Source organism: Hirundo rustica, chromosome 7 (assembly GCF_015227805.2).
Source record: "Hirundo rustica isolate bHirRus1 chromosome 7, bHirRus1.pri.v3, whole genome shotgun sequence".
Lineage (NCBI taxonomy): Eukaryota > Metazoa > Chordata > Aves > Passeriformes > Hirundinidae > Hirundo > Hirundo rustica.
This window is the reverse complement of record NC_053456.1, coordinates 36,573,998-36,601,029: the sequence shown is the minus strand read 5'-3', so window position 1 is coordinate 36,601,029 and position 27,032 is coordinate 36,573,998. Positions and strand designations below refer to the sequence as shown.

Genomic DNA, 27,032 nt, shown 5'->3' with positions numbered 1-27,032 from the left:
AGACTCAGCAGAGTGATAATTTTGGCTGCTTAATCTGGGTTGATTAATTTTAACAGTCTGCTTAACAATAGATACCATGTGGCCACGGCCAAAGGAGTTTCATGGCCTCCACCGAGATTTAAAGTAGGTGTGAGACGCTTTAAAAATGCATCATTGCTGCAGGAGAGGTAAAAGCTTCATTGCCCTAATGAGGGAATGGACTGGCCCGGGGTTCCAGAGGGATTATTGCCCTTCTCTGAAAGGTCACTCAGTGTCACCAGATCCCTGGGTTTCTTCTAGAAGGTTGCAGAGGAAAGGACAGGGTGATCCTGCATCGGTTTTCTGAACTGCACCGCCTTAAGGAGAAGAAATGTGTGCCCTTCTCTCCGCCTCAGTGCACGACCTCTGTGAGGTGTTCGGCTAAAGGGGTCACCAAACTGAGAGAGAGAGAGAGAGAGAGAGAGAACTCTTAATCAGAGAATTCCTGACTGGTTTGGGTTGGAAGAGAGGTCATCTCATTCCACCCTCTGCCATGGGCAGGGACACCTTCCACTGTCCCAGGCTGCCCCAAGCCCCAGCGTCCAACTTGGCCTTGGACACACCCAGGGATGGGGAATCCCCACTGCTTGTGATGTTCCCATGTTTTTTGAGAAAAACACCCCCCATGGAATGTCTTACCTCACATCATGGGACATGACAAGGGCGTTTCTGGAACGCATTTTGCGATTCAGAATTGCAGACGGCCAAGGAAAAAGTTTTGAGATGAGATAGTAACAAAATCATTTTGCGTTCCTAAATCAACGCGCATGCAGGTTTTAAATTACATTTTTTAAAAGTGATCTTTACTCCAATAGTACAGCGGATTATTTATGAGTAACTGAGGGTCCAAGACCAGAGCTGGCTCAGGTGTTGAGTCTTCAAGCCACAGTAATGGCAATATTTTTGGAAAACAATGTCATATTTTGTCCAGCTAAAAAGCAAAGAATTCCAGAACTGAACTCACATGTCGGAATTCGTTTTTGAGACAATACTGACTTTTTCCACATCAAGCAACCTGGTCTAGTGGAAGGTGTCCCTGGCCTTGGCAGGGAGTGGAATGAGATGGTTTTTATGATGCCTTCCAACTCAAAGCACTCTGGGATTTACTGGAGCATTTCCAGGGTTTTTTTTCACAGCACTATTTAGATCTGAACACCAAACAGAGCTGGACTTGAAATCCCTGGTGCTCACCCACCTACACTCATCCAAGTTTTATACATAATAATTTTTTTTGGTATATTTTGTACATAAAATCAGCATTGCTCCGAAGGCACGAGCCGGGTCAGCGCCTCTCCAGCGAGGGATTTGTTCCAGTCCAGCCTGCCCTTTGTGCTTCTGTGCACTTATTTTCCGTAATTTCTTAGAAAACACGGGCAGAGTGGAGGCACGTGTGTCAGGAGAGGAAAACATGATGAAGGAATGGAGGAAGCCCATCTCCAAGAAATCGCCGATTAAAATTGCTCCCAAGTTCCCGTTTCCTCCACAAACAAAACAGCCTGCGAAAGTCCAAGCTGGGGTGGATAAAATATCAGCCACGTGCCTGACTTACAGCACTGGGACTGAGGTTTGGGCACCATTTCAAGACTTTCCCCTAGGAGTCTATCCAAACCCTCATTGCTTCTGATGTGGAATAATTTGGAAGTGTTTTTAGGCTGCCGGCTGGGATAACACAAGGGCTATTGTAAACACACACGCAGCTGATCAGCACCAAACCCACACAAATATGGGCTGCACACACATAAATAACCGGCGAGAAAAAAATACAAAACTAATCAAAAGGCTGAATTGAAGGAAAAGATGAAGTCACCGAGCAGGTCTTGAAAAAAAAAAGAAATATTGTTTATGGGAAGAGTTACGTTTCACCCAATTTTAATAAATGAAACTTATTTAAATGCAGGCCACTAGATTTAAAGAGCTCCAGCCAGAGCCAGCTGTCATCCAAGTGTGGGCAGTGAAGCAAGACCATAATTTCCGTGGATGCTGTTTCAAAAACACTGCTGCCAGCCAAAAAAGTTGGGAAATTTAAGAGAGCGTAACCAGGGCAGGGAGAATAACCTGCTGGAGATGCAGGGCCCAGCCTGGAGCCCCAGCCGTGCTGCTTTCCTATCACTGATTTGAGTGGGAAATGAGAGGATTGCTCGTTTGGAGTCACGGTTCTCTGGGGTAATTTGGGGGTCTCCTCCGTGGTAGGCAGGAAGAAATTCCTCTCACCTGTGAGACTTTTTACATCTTGGCACTGGATGGATCCTGAGCAGAACCATTCCATGCGTGAACCTTGTTCCCAAAATGAGACACAGAAAGGTTTCCCGGCAGCAATAAATCCATCTGGATAATAACAGAGTGGTACATGATGGTTTTGTGACTGCACCATCTGCAAACAATATTTTCTTGAGAAGGAAGTAGCTGGAAAATGAAGTAACATTCCGTGTGGAGAGGCTCAGGTTCTTTGCTCTTCCACCTACTTTGACCAGGCTCATACTCAGAACAATGCTTAAAATAAATAACAGAAATTGTCCAGGCCTTACGTGGGCCTTTGGTATCCCCTGTAATCACAGAGCTCATGGGTTGGGTCCCACTAACAGGCCAGAAGGACTGATTAGAGCCCTCTGGATGTGATCCCTGCTCCAGGCCAGGCTGATGTTCAGGAAATAGCAGCACGTTGACACTGTCTCCTTAGAACAGACTTGATCCAAAGCCTGTTGAAGTCTAATCACAGACTTCCCCTGCTGCAGCAGCCTCTGGGCAGAGCAATGTCGTCAACTCCTTCTGGCCCATTCCCAGGGGCATTTCCCAAAGGAGAAAACTGGTGCCAAAATTACTCCAGTCAAAAATCCATCACCAACTATTGTAGAAAGGAAAAGAAAGTTCCTGATGTTCAGCACATCTAAGGCAAAGCGTAGAAAAGGGTGTAAAACAATTAAAGCCCCTGATAAAGCATGGAGGGATGGAGAACATAAATTGTATGTGAGTTCATCGTGTACAAGGCTTAATTTAATCAAGATAGCAACCAAAGTGCGACCTTCCATGGGAAAGTCCTCACATCTTTGTCCTTGGCCTTGTCTGAAAGGCTTTGCTTAAGCCTTGGAGACTGTGGGCTGAGACTAAAGAGAGCCTGAATCACCCTTTGGTTGGTGACCTGCCCTGATAACCTTGTCAGACGATTTCAAGCTCTACTTTTATCCAGAATAAATTTATAGGTTTGGCATGAAACAATCAGGATCTCGCCTTTAGTCCCCCCAGATTCTCTGCTGTGCAGGAAACCCTCTAACCTGGACTGGGGACAGGCTCAAATTTGAGCTTCCTTTAAAGCTAAGATCCTGTCCTGACTCAAGTCAGAGGAGGCTTCCCAGAGAAGCTGTGGCTGCCCCTGGATCCCTGGGTGTGTCCCAGGCCAGGTTGGAGGGGGCTTGGAGCAGCCTGAGACAGTGGAAGGTGTCCCTGCCCATGGCAGGGGGTGGCACTGGATGAGCTTTAAGTCAACTCAAGACTGACAGGGAACACACAGGCTGGAGCTGGGATCATTTCAGGAAGCAGGGACCTCCCCAGGGCCTATAAACAGAAACATTAAGGAGACTCTCTCCAGACTCCAGTGACTTCTTTATTTTATTAGGAATACATGGGCTGCAAAGTCATTATCATCATCCGCAGGAAGATAAGGAACACTGATTCGGCTCAAGGCTCAGGGAAGCAGGGAATTGGATGAGCATCCTTCACCAAGCCAAGGTTTAGAGGCAGTGGGAGCAGGGGATGAGGGTTCATGCGCCTCTTTTGAAGGGGGGTGATTGTAAGAAGAGCCTGAGAATATTCCCAAAACTGGAATAAATTAAGACACACATTTTCCTGGGTTAGCTGTAACTTGATGGCATCCAAAGTGCTAAGAAAAGCAAGGTTCTGCCAAGGTGGCATCACTCAGGAGTTTAGGAGATTGGAGATTAGGAAAAATATCTTGAAAGGGTTGTCCAGCCCTGGCACAGGCTGCTCAGGGCAGTGGTGGAGCTGCAATCCCTGGAAGGATTTAAAATCCACATGGATGTGGCACCTGGGGACGTGGGTTGGTGGTGGCCTTGGCAGTACTGGGGGAATGGTTGGACTCCATGATCTCAGAGGGCTTTTCCAACCTTAATGGAACTCTGATTCCATGAAATTCCAGCAGGAGAGCAACCACCTCACCGACAGCCAGGAGCCAGCGCAGAGGAGAAAGCGAGAGAAGCTTTCAGGACCACCAGATGTAAAAAAGCATTTCCAATTTCCTTCAGAGCTCTCTGGTCCTGACACAGAGCAGCAGAGAGGACAGCTGGATTCCTACTGTTCCCGTCAGCCATCCAGCTGAAAAACACAGACAGGAGGCAGGAATGGATGTGGTTCCAGACTCATTTTCCTGTGATAACCACTTTGCACGGTCCCAGCTCCATTTCCCTCCCGTTCCATTTGTGCTGGTGATGGCACAAAGAACATTGACCCTGCTTCCATGAAGCCCAGCTCTGGCTGAGGTCAATCCCAGCTGGAACAAGCAATCCCATAACACCAGATGTGTGTCCAAGGAAAAGAAAAGCAGCACTCCTGCTCCTGACCCTTCCAAAATGTCTAGTGGAACCTTGGGAATGTCACTTACGGGGGAATGTGGCAAAGGCAGGTGAGGTGTGTGCCAAAAGGGGTTTGAAAAGGTTGTTCAGGGTTTTTTTGCTGTGGTGCTTTGCTTCTCTTAAACACTTTTTAATATTTTTTTGGCAAAAAATTAACATTCTTTTAACGCACTTTCCTCTGGAAAATTCAACCTGCAAAAATCATTGCATATCAACATTGGGAAATGCCTGGTCAGGTCTAAATAACATTATAATTCCAAGACAAAGGAGCTTGGCTCCATGGACCTCAGCACATGTGCCTTCACATCAAACACCACTCCCTCTGAAACACTCAGAAATTCCCTCTGCCCTTTTCCAGCATCTTCCTCATGATCTTCTTTGGATCATGAGACTTGAGGCCAGCTGTGGATCACAAGTCCTGACCCCACTGCCAGGTCTTTGCACAGCACGAAAGGGAGGAAGCTCTAACAGTAGGAATTTAATGAAAAAACTTTCGCTTGGGGAGAAAAATTGGAAAAGGGAAAAAGGATAAAGCACATGGCTTGCTGTAGGGTGGAAAACACAAATGTTCAAGCAGCCATTGTGTCTTGTTCACTGCAAAGTGAAACACATATCCCAGGGAGCAAGAAATTCTTCCCTGTGAGGGGAAGAAGAGATTCTTTGCTGTGGCACAGGTTTCCCAGAGCAGCTGTGGCTGCCCCTGGATCCCTAGAAGTGTCCAAAGCCAGGCTGGAGCAACCTGGGATAGTGGACTGCCACGTCCCTGCCCATGGCAGGGGTGGCACTGGATGGGCTTTAAGGTCCCTCCCGATGCCAAACCCCCCAGTTTGAGCCCAGGCTGCTCAGAAACACCTACCTGAAGGCCCTCGGGTGCTCAGCCAGCTTTCCCCACAGTGCGATGACAGCACGAGCCATTCCCAGTGCTGGCAGCCCTCCAGGGTCATTAGTAGTTAATAACCCCAGCAATTCTGGGCTCAATATCACAGTATCTGAGGGCCTTTCAAGAGTTTAGAAGTATTTAAGGGTTTGCTTTGGCTCTGGAGAGTCCAGCTGGAAACCTGTGTGGCTTAATCCTGGACACTCCTTGTAGGGACAGGGGGATGGTGCTGGGTGATGAAGAAGCAGAACCTGAGACAATTTTAATAGCTCCAAGATCAAGCAGGCTGAGCAGACGTGGGAGGCAAGCAGGGAGGCCTGGACAGTTTCCAGTTTTGGACTTTGGATCCTCATTTCGTGCGGTGTCTCCAGGGAGGATCTGTGCTGAACCACCACACCCTGCAGGGAGTTCACTGGAGCCTCTACCTTCATGGAATCACAGAATTGTTAAGGTTGGAAAAGCCCTCTGAGATCATGAAGCCTAACCCAGCACTGACAAGGCCACCACCACCCATGTGCCAAAGTGCCACATCCACACCCATGCAGCTTTTAAATCCCTCCAGGGATGGGGACACCCCAGCCCTTTCAGGGAAGACGTTTTCCTGATTATCCAATCTAAACCTCCCCTGTCCCAGCCTGAGGCCCTTCCCTCTCCTCCTGTCCCTGTTCCTGGGAGCAGAGCCCGACCCCCCCTGCTGTCCCCTCCTCTCAGGGAGCTGTGCAGAGCCACAAGTTCCCCCCTGAGCCTCCTTTTCTCCAGGCTGAGCCCTTTCCCGGCTCCCTCAGCCTCTCCTGGGGCTCCAGCCCCTCAGTGTCCCTCTTTGTGAGGGCCCAGAGCTGCACACAGCCCTGGAGGGGCTCAGCAGGGCCAGCCCTGGGCCTTCTTGGCCACTTGGGAACACCGCTTTGGTGGGTTTCACCTGAACCACAGCTCAGTGGTTACCTGTCAGCTGTCCCAGCTCCAAAGGGGTGTCACCAGCCTGGATGGAACGTGAGGGTCCTCTGTGCCACATCAAAGCCTCGTCCCCTTTCCCTTTCTGGCAGAACCAGAGCTGAGCACCAGCATCACTCATAACACTCATCCCCATCCCAGTTATGGTCCCAGAGCTCCTGCACATCTGGAAAAGCACAAAACACCCCATGAAACAACTGCCCTGGAGTCAGATGCCTTCGACCTGAGTCACCGAGCAGGACTACGAGGAAAAGGCGAAGGGCATTATTCCAAAGAGTTTTGCAATGAGGAAAACAAACCCAAACCAAAACAGAATCACACCCACCAGGGAAGCTGCCTGTCTTGAGGAACCCCACAAGTCAGAGCCGCCCACGAGAGCTCAGCTGTCTCAGCATCCCTGCAACTGCAGAGCCAAGACATCCGAGCACGCTCGGACCTCCTGGAAGAAATTCCAAGGCTCGGTGGTGAATTAAAGTCATGTCTTAACACACTTTCACCTCCACGCCTGCAAAGCAGCTCGCAGTGCTCTCCTGTTGGCTTCCCTGTGGGATGTGTGGCTCTCAGAGGGAATGGAATGACTGTGCAGCCCTTCCAAAGGTGGCCATCAGCCCACATCAAGGGGAGAAAGTCCAGCTGCCATCACTTGGACGGTGTTTCTCCCAATTGTCCCCCAAAATCCTTCAAAAGGATGAACCGAAATAGCTTGTGGGTGTGTGCGTGGGGGGTGGGGGGGTGTGTTTGGTGTGTTTTTGTTTGTTTGTTTGTTTGTTTGTTGTTGTTTTTTAATTTCTACATTACTCCAGCCAACAAACAGATACTTCAATTGTCTACTTTGTCTTTCTGGAATCCCCATTTTTTTTGGCACAGCTGCATGGTCCTCAAGCAGGCATCCTACAGATATCCAGTTGCCGTGCTCTGCAGCCCAGCCACCTTTGAGTCCTCAATATTAACAAGATTTGTCAGACACTATCTGCTTTTGTTGGATATTGCCCTCAGCCCAAGGGGACTCTTCTCTTCCCTTTGAATCTGGCAGCACAAGTCCTGCTGCCTGTAGATTTATATGGAGGTACATCAAGTTCTCCTTCCAGTAAATAGGAATGGATAATCAATTCCGAATGAAGGTTTGGGAAAGAAAAAATGTTCTCAGACAGTCCCTCTCAGGGAAGAGTTTTTAAACTGCTTCCAAGTTGCTAATCAAAAAAATTTTTTAAAAAAAAGCGAATAATGATGTGCTAACAGCGCTTCCAATACTTGGTGTCTTCCCAAAGCCACAGCTCACGAGGGTTAACACGCCAGCCCAAGGAACTGTGGGAGCTCCTGAGCCTCCTGTCTGCAAAAAAAGAACATCTCAGCAGTCCCAGAAACAGGTCAAACAAACATTTCCCAAGAATCACACAGGTATTGCAGAGCTCGCCTCGGAATGACAGGAATCCACTGGAAGAGGTCTCTGGTGACTGTTCCAGGACTATTTCCTCCAATTCTTTTTAAAGTCAGTGCTTCCAAGAGTTAAAACCCCAGTGGCTTTAGCCAAGCCCTCATTTTATTTAAGGCATGAAGGGAACAATATTTATCATTCAAAGGAGCCAGTTCTGTTTCATCCCCACTCCTGTTTTTGTCCTCTGCCTCTAGACAGGAGCGTCCCTTCCCTGTGCTAATTAATAGAGGGATAAAGGCACACCTTGGGGTCGAGAGCTTTATGGAAAATTTAATTACAGATCCTGACTTTCTAATTACCAGGCGAGACTCCCACATTATCTGCCGCAGGATCCCCGCAGGCCTTACCTGGCTGAAAAGAAGCAGGAGATGACTTTAAAGGCTGGAGTGGAAGTGCAAGACATAGGAAGGGCCACCAAAAACCTCCATGATGATGGCAGTAGGGTCAGAAGGAGATAGAAACCCTGATAGGTCACAGACTTCCTAGTGGACTTGCCAGAATTGAAGGGAATGGAGGCTAAGACCATAAGGAGATAACGAACCTGCGGCATTGTCAACACGAGTTCAGCTGGACAGCTCTAAGTCCATTAACAGGCTGAGACTAATTAGATGGAGATGTAAGACCAGAGCAGAAGGAAAACTCTCTTAAGACAAGCTGAAAATGTTCCTGTGCAAACTATGCTGCACGTTCTCAGCTCAGCCCTCGGACCTGGGAACACGGAGTGGCTTAGGATGATCAAGACCACTTGTGTTCCTGCATCTCCGACCTGTGAGCGCTTACATACTCACTCTGGTATGTGCTGAGCTGGTGCCTCACGCTCCCCGTTCCATAAATCCTCTTCCCTTCCAGGCTCAAGTGATGGAAAACGCTCTCAGAACAGACAACAAGCTCGCTGAAGTCAGAGGGGGACTGCAGACGGAGAGGTACAGCACAAAGCCACGGCCCAGGGGATCCAGAGGACTCCTCAGTTATAAACCCAGTTTTTAACAACCAGAAGCTCTCCACAGAACGTTCCAGCGGCACTGTGCACCTGGGGATGCATGACTGGATTCCATGGATTTTACCAGCACAGCTCCCAGTTTAAAGAGGAACCATTCATTAACGATGCTCTGGTCCACTGCAGGAGTCGTATTTCTCGATGCATTCAAGGCTTTGCCAGCCAACTCCATAAATCAACTTGTTGGAAAAGTTGCCTTAAAAAAAGAAGGAAAAGAAAAAAAACAATTAAATGTCGTGTCAGCAACATAACCATGCAAACAGCAATTCCTCACCTCACGTACTCCCAGGGCATTTTATAGCGCATATTACAGAGGCTCTGCTCCTTGAAAATTGTCTTTAAAAATGCCCAGTGAGATTAAAAAAAAAAAAAAAAAAATCCTGAGTGACTGTCACAGGGAAACAAAGCAAGAAAAGGGGAGGAAATGGCGAGTTGTGGGCCACTGTTGGTGGGCACTTGAATGGGAGCCCCGTGCTTGACACCAGCGTGACTCTGAACAAAACCGGAGCCAAGAGCTATTTGTCAAGGGGCACCAATGCACACAAGTGGTGAGAACCTGGCCCTGCTGTAAAAACGTGTCAGGGACTTTTCTGTGGGGCCGTGCCGAGCCCCCTGATGGATCGCTGTGCCGGGAGGGCCGCATTGTGAGCCGCAAGAATGAGACATCTGCTCCCTTCTCCCTCCCCTGAAAGGAGATTCGGGCTCGGCCGAGGCTGCGGGAGCAGCTCCCCGTACAAAGCACGGACACGGGCGTCCCGTGGCCACCGATCCGCAGAGCCGGGCCCGGCCTTCCTCACACCATCCCTGAGGGCTCAACCGCGGGATTCAGGATCTAGGACGTGCAGCCGGCATCCGGCACGGCCTCTGCTCCTCTCCGTCTATTCCAGCTCTCAGGGATCCCTCTGCATCCCCCCTCCAAGGTCTCCACGCTCAGGACACCGTGTCCGAGCTCGTACACATGCACAAGTTCACACAGCACAAGCTCTTGTCCTTAAATCCGCTGTGTGGGCACGGGAATGCTGCACGCAGCATCATGGAATGATTTGGGTTGGAAGGGACCTTGAAGATTGTCCAGTTCCACCCCCTGCCATGGGCAGGGACACCTTCCACTATCCTGGGTTGCTCCAAGCCCCATCCAGCCTGGCCCTGGACACTTCCAGGGATAAGGCAACCACAGTTTCTCTGGCAACCGCTGCCTCATTTTTCCCAAATTTTCCCTCATTTTTTTCCCAATACCCCATTAACCCTGCCCTCGGTCAAAATGAATCCACTGCCCCTTGTCCTGAACACCCACTTGCCAAAAGGAACCCCCCCATCATCTCCTCAGCCGGAGAGGGAGGGATATGCAGCAGGATGTGAGGGTTTTGAGGATTTTATGGAGCTGCCAGTGCAAGCAGGCTCCCTATGCACAGGTAAGCCAGCAGCTCCTGGGGAGCCATCCCCTTTCCTTCCCATGCAAGGCAGGACCCAAGGCTCACAGGCACAGCCTCAGGGAAGCAGGCATAAATTATAAAGCCTGACTTGTGGAAAAAGCAGAAAGTTTCTATAGAGTTTCAGTTCTGAGCAGATTTCACCCCCAAGAAAATAACAGGATTTTGCACACTGGACGAGCCTTCAGCAGCCCTCTCCTGACACCCTACAGGTGACAAGGGGGGCTGAGAGCTGCCTGGGAATGGACTGGAGACATAAAGAAAATACGGGAAATAGAAGCAGAGAAAAGAACAGCAAAGCGGAAGGAGCAGAAAGAAGGACGTCTGTGTGCTTCAAGTATCTCAAAACAGAGGCCCCACTCTGCAAACGCTGCTTCACTGGGGGAGGGAGGGGGAAGGCTGGTTTCCATTTCATTTTCACTTTGAAAACACCATTTTTCTGCGCAGCCACTGAAGTGCAAATTTCCTCGGAAGCCATCTGAAGAGCGAGCGTGCCTCGAAGCTGAAGTTTTCTAAACCACATCTGCTCAGATTTACAAAGGCCTGGCCGAGGGAGCCCGCGGCAGCCGCGAGCGGCATCTCCCAGGCGCAGCACCCGCCATGTCCCCAGCACCCAGCCAGGCACAGCAGGGTGGGCACAGCTCCCAAGGGTGACACAGGACACAGACAGGTCTCTCCAGCTCCAGCCTCTGGCTGGATGCTGGGAATGGAGATAAAGGAGCGGCTGCTGGGTGTGCAGGGGGTGATAAAAACGGGGTGGCCAACACCTCCCCAGCTGCTGGGGCATCCCGAGAGCTGCCCATCTTCCCATCCTTCTGCGAGGAGCTGAGCAGTGCAGACAGCCACAGGCAGGAGGTGGGAATAATGTTGAGGGAGAAGGATATCACCCATGGCTGTGTCTCTCCAGCTCCACCACGCTCCCCACAGATCCCAGCTCGGTGCCCGGGCCCCGCAGATGGTTTGTACAAACAGCTCACGGGGGAGAGGTCTGAAAACCTCTCCAAATTCCCACTAGCACGGCAGCAGCCTCCCCCTTCCCAGCTGGCACTGACAGCACTGCCTGCCCCCGGACCCTCTGCGGGGCTCGGAGGGAAGGGACACGGCCCCAGGCACGGGGACAATCCCCAGGCTGGCAGCTGCAGCTGATGGCAGGGACACCCAGGGGAAGCAGGTGTCCCTTCCCAAGGGCTGGGTGGGAACGCTGGCACCCCGGGCTGACAGGGCCTTTGCAGAGGGGTGACGCCCTGGCTGGGTGCCCAGGGACAGCGATTGATGTGACAAAGGAGCTGTGCGGCCACAGTGGCACCGGCTGGGGAGGCTCAGCTCTGGGCCACCCCATCAGACTCCTCCACCCACTGGGAGCCAAAAGGAGGGACACAAAGCATCGCCCCAAATCTGCTCCTACAGGAGGCATGCCAGGCGCCGGGCTGTTCCCTGCCACTGCACAGCCCTGCCCTACCCCCTTCTTTCTGAAATATGTCTGCAAGAGGACAAGGATATGCAGACCATCCCAATTTCCGCTACTCCTCCACATCCTACCTTCCCACAGCATTCCCATCATCAGCTGCGGCGATCTCCTTCCCAAGGCCATCCCAGTTTATAATCCCGTGCATTTAGGGTAAGACAGAGCCCAGCCCAGTGCCACAGGAGCTGCTCCTTTCCTGGAAATGTTAAGGTCCGTGCGTTTTGCAGTGCAAAGGAGCCCTTTGGCATTCAGCTGAATATGTTTAATCCAGCCTGTGGAGCAAGCAGACCATGGTTAATGCATCCAGAATGGCTGACGACTCTCTCCTGGGCAGACGTGAAGAGGGCAGTAATTCATCCCAGTCCACTCTGCTGTGCACATTCCCACTGTTCCAAGGAAGAGGTCATGCCCTCTTTTTCCTTCTCACCAGCACCCTGTGCCTCTGGTCTCCCCCTCTGCTCTATGCCAGGTGCCAGGAATGGCCCACTAAGCCTTTTTGCTTTATTTTTTCCCTTTTTTCAGCCAGAGCTCTCTGCAGCTGCTGCACTGCAAACTCACTGCACTGGGCTGAGCAACCCACAGCTCCCCTACCCCGTGCCCTTGAAAACAGATGGCAGGCCCAAGTTTTCCCTGACAGGCAAAGGAATCAGAACTGACATGATTGGAAAAAACAAGCTCAATTCCTCTTGGCAGGATATTAATTTAGAAATCTCTGGTGTCGTTGCCCCGATTCACAATGAATTTGAATCCGAGCTCTCCCGGTGCCAGACGATGCAGAGGTTTGACAGAGAAGGTAATTGGAGGAAATGGCTTTGTAATCCAGCTATTGTGCTGGCAAGGTCCAGCTCTCCTCAAGAACAGGGTTCACTTCCTGGCATGGCTGATTCAGCAGCATTTATTTGTCCCCAGTGCCTCTTGGCTTTCCCCTGCACGGACCCTTCAAACCCAGAGGTATGCTGGGCATCCAGGCTTTCCCCAGCCTGGGGAGAGGCAGGAATGGCGTGGTGAAACCTGCAGGGTCAATCATTTCAAGTGTCCAAGTGGCAGGGAGAAGAGCAGGGCTGAGCCAGCCCTGTGTTCCACACACCCTTGGGCAGAACACACACCAAACATCACCCGTGGTGGGTGCTTGTGCCGTGCCAGAAGCAGGAACAAGGATGCGGGATGTTCATGTGGGAGCAATCCCACCTGGAGAACCCCACAGCATCCATCTACTCCACATAAATCACTGGGTGGGCAGGAACACTGGATTTGGAGCAGAGTTTGGAGCCAAGCTTGTTATCACATCCTTAATGATATCCCAAGTGGCACATCCCTCAGGAAAACCCTGTGGATTTACCTGCCATCACTGGATCAGAGAATCACAGAATTTCTTGGGTTGGAAGGGATCTTGAAAACCTCATTCCAGTCCCCTGCCCTGGGCAGAGACACCTTCTACACCTACACCTCCTACCACTACACCAGGTCGCTCCTAGCCCCATCCATTCTTCTCGTTCTTCAGAAAAAGACACTGAAAAAAAACCCAAACAAAACCAAACAAACAACAAAAAATCCCCTCCTGCATTAGGTGAGGGGAAAGCAGCATCAAAGGGCCAGAGAGTCTACCCTGGTCCCACCTGGAAAATGGGAGAAAGAAAAGGAGGAAACAGATCCAAAATACAGCGTGAGCTGAGCAGCACTTGCCTAGAAATGCTCGTGCATGATTCTATGAACACAGTTCCTGGACCATCACCTGCAGCCTCTTCCCAGTGCTCTATCAGTGCCCATTAAGAATAATAACAACCATTTAAGTGCCCCGTGTGCTGGTGCCATTCCACCAATCACTCTGTTCACCCAGCTGCCCCAATCTGCGCTGGAAGGCAAGGTGCTCAGGCTGGATGTCAGATCCACTCCCGGGCTGAGATGGGATCATTTGGCAGCTGGGGCAGTGTGAAACCCTATCCCTGCTGCCCTGACAGCTCCTCAGGGAACCCTGGTGAAATGAGCCCTCCAGAAGGCTCCTCCATATTTAAATAAACAGCTTGGAGGTGGAGCACGGCAGCACTGAGGTACCCCAGTATCTGAATATATCCGTCAGCTCCATGGCCTGATTCCCTGAGTGTGCACCAAGCTGATTTTGTGGAGTAGAAGGAAGGGGAAAGCTCATTTCTTTTCTCTTAATCTGCTAGGAAAAAAAATATTGGGATAGTAAACAGGCAGCAATCACCCAGGAATGCCTGGAGAGATCCTGCCTACCGGCATGCAGAGCTCTCATCTGGAATTCATTTATTCCTGTTCACTATTGATGCTGCTCAGCTACAGAGGTGGTTGGGGAAGGGCATATTCGAGAGACTGAAGTTCCTGAAGAGGCCAGCGTCAGCTCTGGGAATAACGAATCTCAAACTCCTGGAGGAAAGACTACACAAAAAATTAGCATATATTAGGAAAAAATGTTCTCTGTGAGGGTGCTGAGGCCATGGCACAAGGTGCCCAGAGAAGCTGTGGTTACCCCTGGATCCCTGGAAGTGTTCAAGGCCCAGTTGGATGGGGCTTGGAGCAGCCTGGGATAGTGGAAGGTGTCCCTGCCCACGACAAGGGGTGGAACAATATGATCTCTAAGGTCCCTTCCAACCCAAACCATCCTGTGATTCTCTGGTTCTATATTTGCTCCACGGATTTTATTCTGCACCCCATTCTGCTGCTAATTCCCTCAGAAAGCTCTCCTAGTGCTGAGGATGGCCTGCATCTCTTAATTACAGCCAGCAACTCCAACTGCTCGAGCAAAGCTGCTTTAGGTACAACCGTCTTGAGCTCTGAAGAAATCTCACAGCCCGGTGAAAAATGTAGATTTAATTTGTATATTCCCCTTAAGTGCTGCCTTATGCACCTTGCAATGACCCATCCATAGGTTTACACGGTCCTTCACTTTGCTTATGCTGAACGTGGGTCCTGCAGGGTCAGAAAACCACAAGATGTGCTGCCTAACCTCGGTTTTGGGGGGGAAATCCAGGAGGAAAGCAGATGCCTCCCGGGAGCCCCTCCATCACAGCTTTCCACAGGCAGGCTCACGTTCAGCCTTCCTCTGGGAAGGGACCACACAGGCTCAGGTTGGAGGGGAAAAAAAAGCACATGAAGATCATGGAAGTCTCAGGGCAAGTAAATTACTGTTAATTGTGAGATATTTGATTGCAAGAAGCACCAGATGGCCAGCCATCTGGTTTTTATTATGAAATTAAACAAGATTAACCCAAACAGGATTTCCTCAGCATTCTTCTCTGACTGGCTCACAAATACATCTTTAACACCTATGCTACAGATAGAGCACAATCAGAAGCCCTTCCTGCCTTTCCCTAATCTGCTTGGGCTAAATACTCTGCTGAGCAATGCCCCTTGCACCTAAAGATTTCCAGCTGGATTGAAAAGGAGCAGGGGATGGAGTAATTGAGAGAGGAGGGAAATGTCAGCTCCAAGAGAAGTAACCCCAGCAGAAGCCCTTTCTTTCTGGTTAAAAGGGTACAAGCATCAGGGCAGGAGAGTTGCCAAGGGCAACAGGTTGCCAGAGGCAATGGCAGCTGGGGTACCAAACTCTCCTGGTCAGCGCTGGGATGGGAAGGGATAAAACAACAAAACTGGCAAGAGTGGCCAGATCCCCCCCAACCTCTGGCCATCTCCTCTGAAAGGCAGCAGTCAGAAACACCTCTCACACCCTACAGGAATTTTCTTTGCCTTTTTACACCTTTGCCTAAACCCTCAGGAAGTTTGTCCTGGTCCCAGCACTCCCCGCATCGCCCAAACACCACCCCTGCCTCTGTCCCTGCAAGGGCAGCGCTACAGAAGCTCATTTTTGCTGTGCATGATGACTGACAACAATGCCTTGCACAGGCTTTGGTCATTCTTTGCCTCAAAACATGAATGCTGAGGCCAAGCCCTGCAGAATCAGCTCAGATTTTGCTGAGCAGGGCTTGCTGGACGAGTTAATCCAGCGAGTTTTCTGCCCTCAGCTCCCAAAGCTGCTCCGAGAGCCACTCAGCTGCCTCTGCTGCTCTCCCTGGAAGCTGGGCTGCCACCAAGGTGGCCTTGCTGAGCCCACCCCGCAGCAGGCAGGGAATGGAGTGGGATCCTGCAGCTGGAGCCCCCGGCCCTCTCTGATCCGAGCTTTTCTCATGCAGATCACACCCGTCCTCATTTGTTCGCAGCAAATCGCTCATGAACCGAACATAAAGGGAGTTCCAGGGGAGATGTCCCCTTGCATCACTCCCCAGAGTAAATCTCTGGGATATGATGCCTCCAGAAATTATCCATAATACCCCACTCACACCCTCCTGTCCTGTCAGGTGTGGGCAGAAAACCTGGTGGGAGATTTCAGCTGAAAAGCAACAGGCCGGGAGCTTTAGCTCATGTAAATGTGATATTTTTGTTGTTGTTGTTTAGATTTTAATATCGTCACTTTCAGAGCTACCCTGAAGAGAAAAACACCACGGATTCCTTTCTGGGAGAGCAGCCAGGTTTGTGCCCCGTGTCACTGCTACCAGAGGCTGGGGAACAACACACAATTGCCCCTGGCACCCATTTGCAATGTGACAGGGTGACAGGCTCCTCAGCAGAATATTCCCACAGCCTCCGCCCCTTTGGCACATTCTGCAGGCCCTGGGCTGGAGGTGGCCCAAAAGTCCAAGGTGCCCATCACCTACAGAACTGGGATGCTCCTTTCCCAGCAGCCACACCAGTTGCCCACTGGTCCTTGCCAGGTGTTGGAGTCCAGGGCATTCCTTTGGTTGCCCTGGAGGGTCAGGGACCTGGGCAGGGGGGTCAGGGACCCCAGCCCAGAGCTCAGAGAGACCCTGGCTTTGATTTCAGTCCATGGGAAAAACTTCCTACACTGAGAGAAGGTTTACATGCCACAAGAATGTGAGAAATAGTTGTTTAGCTTATCACAGAATGAGAAAATAATAGTTTTAGGTTTCTAGCATTGAAGTGAATGGGGACAAGATGGAGAATCTGGGGCGTTGTCTCCTTCTCCTTCTCCTTCTCCTTCTTCTTCCCTCACTCCATTGCTGCATTGACGTGGCACAAAGTAGTTAGTGAGGATTGGGTCAAAGTAAAGATGACCTTTTTAGTAATAGTGATAGACATTGGTAAGAAATAGTAAATAAGAAATACGTAGTAATTAGTATAAAAGATAAGGACAGCCCAGCTAGGGGGGAGACGTGAGGAATCCATGCAGCTGCGAACATCTTGTCGGACTCCGAGAAAATTGTAAGATAAGAAACAATAAACGAAGTATGCAACCTTGAAAAATCTAAACCTGAGAACTCCGTCTCTTCCTTCGGCTCGGCTCGGAGCTGTGCAGAGGAGCAAGGACCCTGAAACCACCTCAATGTTGGGGTAAGCCCCCGACAGCCAGGCTGCCACCACTGAGGGTCCTGAACAAAGTCAGCTCTGCCCTTCTAGTGGGCAACTCCACGTCCTGGTGGCTTTATGATCACAGGATCATTTAGGTTGGAAAAGGCCTTCAAGATCATCGAGTCCAACCTTTGACTGTCACCCAGCCCAGAGCACTGAACTGTCCAGGCATTCCTTGAAAACCTCCAGGGATGGGGACTCCACCACCTGCCTGGGCAGCTCCTTCAATACCTGAGCACCCTTTCCATGGAGAGATTCCTCCTGATGTCCACCCTGAGCCTCCCCTGGCCCAGCCTGAGGCCATTCCCTCTCCTCTTGTCCCTGTTCCCTGGGAGCAGAGCCCGTCCTGCCCCCTGGCTGTCCCCTCCTGTCAGGGAGCTGTGCAGAGCCACAAGGTCCCCCTGAACCTCCTTTTCTCCAGGCTGAGCCCTTTCCCAGCTCCCTCAGCCTCTCCTGGAGCTCCAGACCCTTCCCTGGACACACTCCAGCCCCTCAGTGTCCTTCTCGTGGAACTGGAGACAAAACTTGATGATGATTTTAGGTGTGCCCCAGGGACACCCCAGCGTGATTAATTCATCCAGATTTTAACATGTTCTGGAAACCATGTAACTTCTTCCAGTTTGGGATATGGTCTGTCTTTAAAAAGAAAAAAAATTCTATTTAAAAATGGTCTTAAATTTGATAAAAGTATGAACTGCACACTTCTCATGTTTCCAGACAGCTCAGTGCCCCTTTTTCATCCCACTGGAAGCCACCAAATGGAGATGAAGTTCCCCCAAGGACAGGCTACCCACATCTTTGTGGCCAAAGCACTCAGGCTTGCACAAACTAAGGACAGCTCAGAGGAAAGATCAGACATAGTTCAGGTAGAGGCAGAGTCAGGGGATTAACTGGAAAGCTCTAATACAGCCTCTCTTCTATCCCCTTTGCCTTTTCCACAAGAGGCAGGCTTGCTTCAGCCTAGAAAATTATTTGATTTTCCACAATTTTATTCTCAGGAGTGGCTGTTCCACTCTGACCTGGTGTTTCTCCAGGAGAAATTGGTCCAAGGCAGACACCTCAGCTGGAAAACTCCAGTCCCAACAGGCAAAGGTATTTGGAGTTGAGAGGACATCCTATCCTGTTTTTAGAAGGAGCAGGGAATTACTAGATCAGTAATATGCTATACTAAACATTTACAAAGCACAGCTCAAAAAGCTGGGTTTTAAACAAAGGGAACAGATGCTCTGACAAGAACCCTGCACAAAATATTTCCTTTGCCAAGTGAGTAAAGGAAACCTATTTTTTTTTTTTTTTTCCAGAAAAATCAGCTTTTAAAGGCAATCCCTAGTAAATGAGGTATAAAACTGAATTCAGAACATTCCCACTACTTTCTTGCCTTTCCAGCAGAGCATCCTCTGGGCTAGGCTTTCACTGCCAGCCAGCTGGGGAGATGCCCCCAAGGTGGAAGCATACACACAAGAAAAAATAAAGCAGTTTAACAAGCAGTTAAATTTTGCAAGCTATTTAAACATGATTTATCCATGCTGGGTACTTCTCTATCTCACCAGATGCTTCCACGTGTCTGGCACCAGAGAAAAACCTATAACTTTTTCCCATGACATATTACTAACCTGTATTAGCCTTGCACAGAAACAACAGGCTGCTGGTGGTGGAGGAATAAAAAAGTCAGTGGATTTCTCTGTAAACCAAAAGAGACTTCAATTTTCTTGGAGGGGTTTCACAAAAAGCTGGTTCAGTCTGCCAAACCTGGTTTGGAAGGGGCTGTGGGCAACCTGTCCCTCAGGAGCCACGAGGGAAAGGCACTTCCAGGAGTGACAGCCAAGAGAAGAGACCTCCACATCTTTGTGAACAGCTGTATATGGATGGGAAGCCTCCACCCGGGCTGGGATCACCCACCAAAGAGCTTCCAGACAGAGGGAGTAGGAGCTGGACTCCAGCAGCTCAAGGCTTGCTGCCAAAGCAGGCACATCCCTCCGGGAACACTGGGGAGCACACGGCTTTTATCAGCACATGAGGCACAGACACCCCTGGAAAAACCAGCAGGGACACAACTGCACAACAACTGGGGGAAAACAGACCTGCTTTTAGCCTCAAGAGCGGCTTGTCCGGTTTTTCCCAAATCTGTTGGATAATCTAACAGGAGATACTGCTTCTCACAAACCCATGCTGCTGGCAGTGGGACCACCAGCGCACCAGGGAGGCCTGAGGCACTTACTGGCCCCAAAATGGCTTTTACAAAGCATCACCCCTTGCCACGTGCAGCAAGGGCCCCAGAGAAACATCCCCCAGCAGGAAAGGGCCTGGAAAAGATGAGCAGAGAGCTTGGTGCTCGTTCCAGCCCTGCTGGATTCCAGGGGCCGCCTCGCCCAGAGCCTGCAGCACCAGATAGGACAGGGCCCTGTTCCTGGCTGGAAGGCAGAGATAAGGCTCCTGGAGTCGGAGGAAAAGAGCTCTCCCAGCCTCAGGTTTGCAGGAGGAGGGCAACAAGAGCACGGGAAACAGAGAACAGTGAAGCCAATCCAGAAAAACACCTGATCAGTTTTATCCATCCCAGTGAATGCAGTGCTGGCTATCGAGCAAATGCTGCTGCTAAAAACAGCCTTCCACTTCAATGTGGGCTTCTTGGCTCCCCCAAACCCAAGCTCTCACCTTCATTCCTTGCAAATGAACAACAGGAGCACCCAGAGAGGCTGCACAAAATGATAAAGCTCAAATGACACCTCAGCTGACTCAAAATCAGAACTGAATGTGTTTCTGGTTAAGAGAGCAGCCTAATTTATATCTTAGAGCATCAAAGGGGAAAAAAACCCCTTCTTTAGCTGTGAACCACAAGTCCTGGAAACAGTCAAACAGCTTTGCTCTTCCCCTAGCAGCTGTCTCCATCCCTCTCCTACCAGGAATGGTTTGATGGGTTACCTCAGAGCCTTGTTTTGAGCTGTTCTCCTTTACAATCTTCCTCTAATGCACAACTCCAGCTGTCAGTGGAAGGGGAAAGGTGATTAAATCAGCTCAGGACGACTCCCTGCAGGAAGGTACAGCGTATGCAACACGTGTAACACAAACCTGCAGTTCATTTAAAGTTCCCTTTTCCATCACCCTGCAAGCTGAGACAGCTTTAAGCTCCCCGGCGACGTGGACGTATTCCAACTGCTTGGAAAGTGGAAAGGGTTGGTCACTTACCAAAGGAAAGGAGAAGGGATTTGTGAGATCCCAAGTGATACTTCTGGTGCTGTACATTGCTTCCTTTCACAGTCTATGTGACAACAACTCATCTTTGGGGTTGTACCACCTCCAAAGGCGTCTTTTCCTGTGTAGACATTCCTTGGCACAAATGGGAAAGAGCCTCTCCTTCCCGACAGGCAGCAAGCTCTGGTCTCTCAGAGCAGAGGGGAATCAAGAAACCTCCTAGAAAGAAATCCAGGCTAGAGAGGTGTCCTGGAATTCCTCACTGACTTCAGGGAAAAGAGACTGTCACCAGATCCATGGGAAGCTCAGGGAGAAGGCCACGTGTACAGGAGCTCTTACCCACCCTGCAAGTAAATCCCCTTCACTTCCCCAAACTGCCTGGACCAGACTTTCTGGACACATAAAGGAGTATAAGACACGGATGCCAGCAGACACTGGAAATTTTACACCTGGAGACATTCCTAACTCTTATACAAACAGCACCTGGAAGTGAATGCAGAGTGAAAAATGGATTTCCAGCGCTCCAAGAGCAAATCTACCTGAGGAAAGCTGCAAGCCCACCATTTCAGAGCTGTCGTGGAGCTGAACCTGTCCCAGGGTCTGGTTTTTGTTCCTTATTAATCACTTTCAAGGACCTTTGCACTTTTGGATTCCAGCCTGACTGGAAGCAGCAGACACTGGAAAGCTCAGAAAGCTTTTCAAAGTGTGAACATCCCCCACTCTCTGCTCTTGCAGAAGGCTTAATGCACTTCAGGTTTGCATCCAGACTCCCAGGGGCTGAGCCAAGCAGTCACCCCTCTCAGACACACAGGGTGTTCACCTGTCGGGGAGTTCCCAACCTGAAATCCAGGCTCTCATCCTGAAGCATCTTTGGCAGAAGCAGGGCCAAGAGATCACCAGGTGCAAAGGAGCTGAGATGGTGCCCAGGGAAGACAGCAAACTACCAGGGCTGCTGACAGAAAAACCCACTTTCCATCCTTTTCCAGGGATCTCCTAAGCTCAATCACCCTCATCCCATAATTAGATTGAGCAAAGAATGCCTGGCATTTGCTCCACAGACAGACAGACAGAACTCGGGCAAGGTTTAGAAAGCCTCGAATAATGCCAGAAATCAAACGTGGGTGAGCGAAGCTGCCTCTCAGCCAAGGCAGCCGGAGCGTGCACGGGAAGAGTCTCCCTCTCCCTCTCCTGTTTTATTCTCCAGGACTACAATGAGGGCCATTCTCTCCTGGAAGCAGGAATCCAAAACACTCCGGTGTTTTATGGATGGAGTGCAAAGGGAAGCTATGGATTCTCCTGCGCCAGCCAACTTCCCATAGAGCGGCCATGAGGAAGCACTGGAGCTGAACTGAGGGGAAGCTGCAGGATCGGCCTTTCCAGCTGACTGCTTCCCTTGCTCTCTCAAACCCCTCAACCAAAACGTGGCATTCACCAGGCCAGACAGGACGGGAAACGGGAAGAAAACCTCTCTCCCCACCAGCACTCCTCTTTAGAAAACTGCCACCCACTAAAGGCACGACCTTGAGATTCCAGGCAGCCCTGGAACAGGGTGGCTGAGATGGGGACAAGAGCTCCAGGTTGTGTCATCAAGGGCTCAGCCTCCTCCACACAGTGCAGCATTCCCACATCTTGGATCCTGCCACAAGGGAAAAGAGAGCCAGGAGGGAGCAGGGCCGTGCCACAGAGGGCTCCCGGGCTGCACTGTGGAGTCACATTCAGGTGCTCTGGTCTCAGATATGTTACCAGGAGGCAAAAATCGTTAAAAATACTCTCTAGAGTAACTCCATATGGTTGTCACGGATAACCCTGAGCCAAACAGCCTTTGCCCAGGACAGTGAGGCAAGGTTGCGATGGGATGCCTGGAAGAAGGGAGAAGCCAGCTTGCTGCTTGGGAGACCAGAAATGTGCCTTTCCTTCCCTCTCACACCTTCTGGTCACTCTGTGGTGACCAGTGACAGGAGGGAATGCCATGGAGCTGCATCAGGGCAGGGTCAGGCTGGATATTGGGAACAGCTTCTTCCCCCAGAGGGTGCTGGCACTGCCCAGGCACCCCAGGGAATGGGCACAGCCCCAAAGCTGCCAGAGCTCCGGGAGCATTTGGACAGCACAGCCAGGGATGCTCAGGGTGGGAGAAACAGTCCTGCCCTGTGGCTTCACTCCCCTGGGACTCCAGCAGCCCAAACCCCAAATGGTGAGGACATTGGGGTGTCATGGGCCCGTTGGATCAAGATCCAGGGAGTGACCCTGATGGACATGGAGCTGATGGGAAGAGATCCTGGCGAGCTGCTGATGATGGGAGCTGCAGAAATACCCACCCTGATGCACAACCATGACTTTGCCTTATTGTGCACCGATTCCCCACTGCAGGAGACACAAATGTGCCTGTAGGTGGCCCAGAAACACTGGCTTATTAAAAAGGAAAAGGGAGGGGAAAAAAAAAAAGCCCAGAATGAATGCAGCGTCTGTCACCCTTTTGCAGAATCGTTATGTTTTTTGTGTGTAGTTGGTGCTTGTTTTCCAAAGATTTACATTTTTATGTGTGTGTCATTCGCTTTTCATGCATTTGGAGACCTCAGAGCTTAGAAATTCAAAACACTTGTCAGTCACGTCAATCCTTTTGGACAAAACAGAGCTGCCACTTGGATGGAGAAAAAAAACCCCACAACAAAACAACAAACAAAACACACTTTTCCCTCAAGCTGTGACTCGGTCACCCTGCTCAATGCGGGCAAGACAATGTTCAGAGAAAGCAAAAAGAAAGATCTGAGTTTTCATACTCATCGGTGGAACTAAATTGATTAAGGTCATTTCCTAGGTAGGTTTGAAATCTTCTGCAACAATTTTTTTTTCTTTTTTGAAAAGAAAAAGAAAAGCGTCCCCCCCAAAAAAATAAAAGGGAAACGTCACCACTGCAAAAACATTAAATCTGCTTGGGTAACTCAGAATATATGTTGGCAAGGCAACATATCTCAGCTTGAACAGTAAACCTGCTATGTCAGAGGCTCTGCCACATATGAAAGAGGCTTGGGTTTCAATATCTCATGCTGAATTTACTTCTTTTCAGCCTTTCACGGCCAAGTATTTGATGTCTCTCCTTTCACTGCTGCAATCGATAGGGTGACCTTACGTAAAAGTTTGCTGACCCTTGCTGTTGTCAGTATTGTTCTGTTAAAATGTAATTTAACTCTTTTTCTTTAGTCTGGAAATAGCACTGTACAGACAGCAAACACGAGAGGGGCTTGGGTTTTTTTCCCCCCTTAACCTAAAGGCAAGAGGCACCATCCATCATCAGAGCTGGCTTCAAACCAGAGGATGACAAGAATCATCATCTGCAGAGGGTCTGGTTGGTTTCCCAGTGCTTTCCTGTACCTGTTTAGTAAGTTAAAAACCCCCAAAAAGCCTTACTCTGATGCTCACTCCAGTGCCATCCTGCTCAGTATTTTAGGATTGAGGGGTCTCCCTGGATTCACATCACTGGGATGTTGGTGTCTCCTCAGCACTACGCACTGCATGTATTTCCCACAATAAAAACAAAGATATCAAAACTTCTATTTAAAAAAAAAAAAAAAAAAAGCTTTCAAACAGCAACTACCAAAGTGGAAGGAGGCTGGTTTTTCTCGTGACAATGGGTGTTGGAAAGCCAGCCACATGTTTTAGAGTTGCAGCTGGCTTATCCATGCCAGGATCTTTGGGAGCCTTGTTTGAATCCATTATAACCCTGTAATGCAAGTACTTTTGTGGGAGCAAACTGCCACGGTTATCCTGTGCTGTGCTGCTGTGATTTCATCTCTCAGTTCTGGCTGGACGTGGGTATTACTCTGCATTAGCCATGCAGATGCACACATCACCACTCACAGCCGTACATTTGCACAGGATTATGGCTGAAATTCCTGATGCTGCTTACAGAAAGCCCTATAAATCCCAGAGAGCTCCTTTTAAATCGGCAGCATTATCTTACTGTAAATCCGGGGTGTAAGTCGGAGCAGACTCTGGCTCAGATGCTCTTCAGCCACATATCCTAATGGAGCAGGGAGGCTAAAAGCAAACCCTGGGCTCTGCACACACCAATTCCCCCCAAAACCCATCCCCACCACACCATGCCCTGCTCAGCCCCACACCCCTCCACTTTTTAAAGTCTCCACTCTTCTCATGGAGAAACTCTCAGGAACAGAATTAAGAGCTGGGCTCTGGCAGCGCTGCTCCCGCCCCCACGTGCTTCAATATTGCTCACAGCTGAGTTATTTCTTGTTTCTTAGGAATTTTAACTGGCTTTTATGCTCAGTGAACTCGTGAAAGGAGAGTACCTAAAGTCACTGAAACCATGAATTAGCACAAGGAGAAAGGGGCCAGTTGGGTGTTTCTTACAGTACATTATCTGCATAAAGCCAGAGGAGCTGATTTAAAGTCACCGTGCTACACCTGAACGTCGCTTATGGCTCATAAAAGGAAAGCTGTGTTTAAGGATCAATAAAGCAGCACTGCAATTTCCATGAAAGAAGAGAAATAAAGCCTTCCTCAGGAGCAGGTGTATTTTTTATTTGCTCAGTGCCTGCCTCTGAGACACGTGGAGATGCTTTCACCAGAAAGCCCAAGAGTTAAGCAGGAGGACTCACTCAAGGTTATGGATTACGTTTGATTTGTACTCATTTTTCCAGCCAGGCCTTAACACAGGGAATTTGACCTCCTGGAAAAGGTAAGATCTTAATCCCCATGGACACCTGCAGGTGTCAGAGAAACAGGGGGGGATCCCCAGGCACAGGAAGAAGCCTTTATAAAACAGAATCAAAGAATCATTTTGGTGGTCTGGGAGGTCTTTTCCAACCAAGATTAACCTGTGATTAATCTCTACCTTGTCACCCAGCCCAGAGCACTGACTGCCAGTCTTTCCTTGAACACCTCCAGGGACAGGGACTCCATCACTCCCCTGGGCAGCCCCTTCCAATGCTGAACAACTTTTTCCATGAAGAAATTCTTCCTGAACACCCCAAGTTCCAGGCTCAGGACTTTTGGCCAAACAAAGTGACAGCAGCCATCACATCAATCCCTCTAAGTCACAGTCACATCACAGAAGACACCTGTTTTCACTCACCTGCTATCTGCTGATAAATTCCCTCATTTCAGTTTCCAAGAAGTCCAGATCCACACTTTGGTCTCAGTGCAAACACCCGCTGGGGTACTGTGCCACGCAGGAGAAAAGCTTCCTAAACAGAGACAAGTTTTTAGCTATTACACCTCCGCCAGTTTGATTTTTGAGAATTTTTAGCACGAAACCAAAGTCCTAATGAGAAACACATAACTACAAACTCCATCCCTCCTGTCCCCCTGCATTGTTCAGCCCTCCACCCATTTCCCATCCCCTGCCCACTACCCCCCTTCCTACAGAGTCATGGCCACCCCAGGGCCACTCAGCAGTGCCTATCCCTGGAGAGAATTGTTCCCACTTCCCAAACTGCGGGTGTGGTGGGTGCTGCCTCCCGGCTCCACTTGTTCTTTCAAAGGACAATGTGAGTCCTCAGCTCCAGGTTTTCCCATCAAGGAGCTGGAAGGGATCCATGCATGCACACTACTGACAGCAAGGGTCATGGTCCTGACCTTTCCCTGCTCCCTGTCTGACCCTGCTTTTGGAAAAGGCACCATCACACCACGATTCACCTCCCCAAGGAAGAGGCCTGGAGACTTTATCAGTGTGGTTTGAGCAGCAGCTCTGCAGGATCTCCCCAACACTCAGCACTACCAGGGCTATGTGCAGGGCTGACGCCACTCTGTGAATACCAAACTGCAGAGCGAAAGAAAAAAAAAAAAATCTGTGAGTTTCTGCCAGTGTAAAGCTACAGCACCATGTGAGAACAACCCACTGCCTGAGACAGAACCTGAACTGAAACGGTTCTGCTGCTCTAAAATGAGCAGCACCCCACAGGTGGACAGGAGCAGGATGCCAGAGCCGTATCCAGCACCTTTGGGGAGGACACACAGCTGCACACAGGGATGCTGAGGGAAGGGAAGCAGCGCCCAGCTAAAGCAGGGGATTCATTTCTCAGCATTAACCACGTTCAAGTGTCAGCACAAGAGAGAACTTTCCTTGCAGTTCGGCAGCACCTTAAGGTTTACAGGAAGCTCAAAACACTTACAGTGTACAAGAAGCACCAGCACAAAAAGCTTTGCCTGCACTCCATCCTGACAGCTTCCCTGAGACCAGAAATCCTTTTTCTTTTGGGATTTCTCCCCATTTTGGAACGGACTGGTGCTTTTTTAGCAACACCAGCACAAGGAAGAGATGGCAGACTTAACGTCTGTTTTTACAGGACGACCTGTGAGGAGGCAGTAATGGGATGTGTAGAAAGACACAAAATAGAGTCATTCCCAAATGCTTTGGCTTTTGGGATTGTAGAGCGATGAGGGCATGCTTGGATTGAACAGGAATTTAAGTGGAACAGCAAACACGGCTGGGAGACATCACTGATTTAACATTAAATACCTTGTCCTGAGGTGAACACGACCATGATTCAAGTCCTCTGCTGCTTAAAGCTCCACTTCAGGCATCCCACAGCGCCTGGATCCTGCCCACACTCGGACACTACGGCACTGCAAATCCACAACAAAGGGAGGAAGAGATAAAAAGGGATTTAGTGCTGTCAGGACTGCTAACACCCCAATTCCATCCCCAGCGAAAACCACAGAGGGCTGAACCTGGATTAGTCCAAATAT

The 27,032-nt window shown here is 49.9% G+C and overlaps 1 long non-coding RNA gene across 1 annotated transcript; it reads right to left on the bottom strand.

Annotated features, from left to right (window-relative positions):
• Window positions 1-6,455: 6,455 nt before the first annotated feature.
• LOC120755354 (uncharacterized) lies at window positions 6,456-25,530 on the bottom strand. Its single transcript, XR_005701742.2, has 3 exons — window positions 25,417-25,530; window positions 8,653-9,057; window positions 6,456-6,595 (listed from the first exon to the last, which is right to left on the bottom strand). It is a non-coding gene; the product is annotated as an uncharacterized LOC120755354 (long non-coding RNA).
• Between the last annotated feature and the right edge of the window lie 1,502 nt (window positions 25,531-27,032).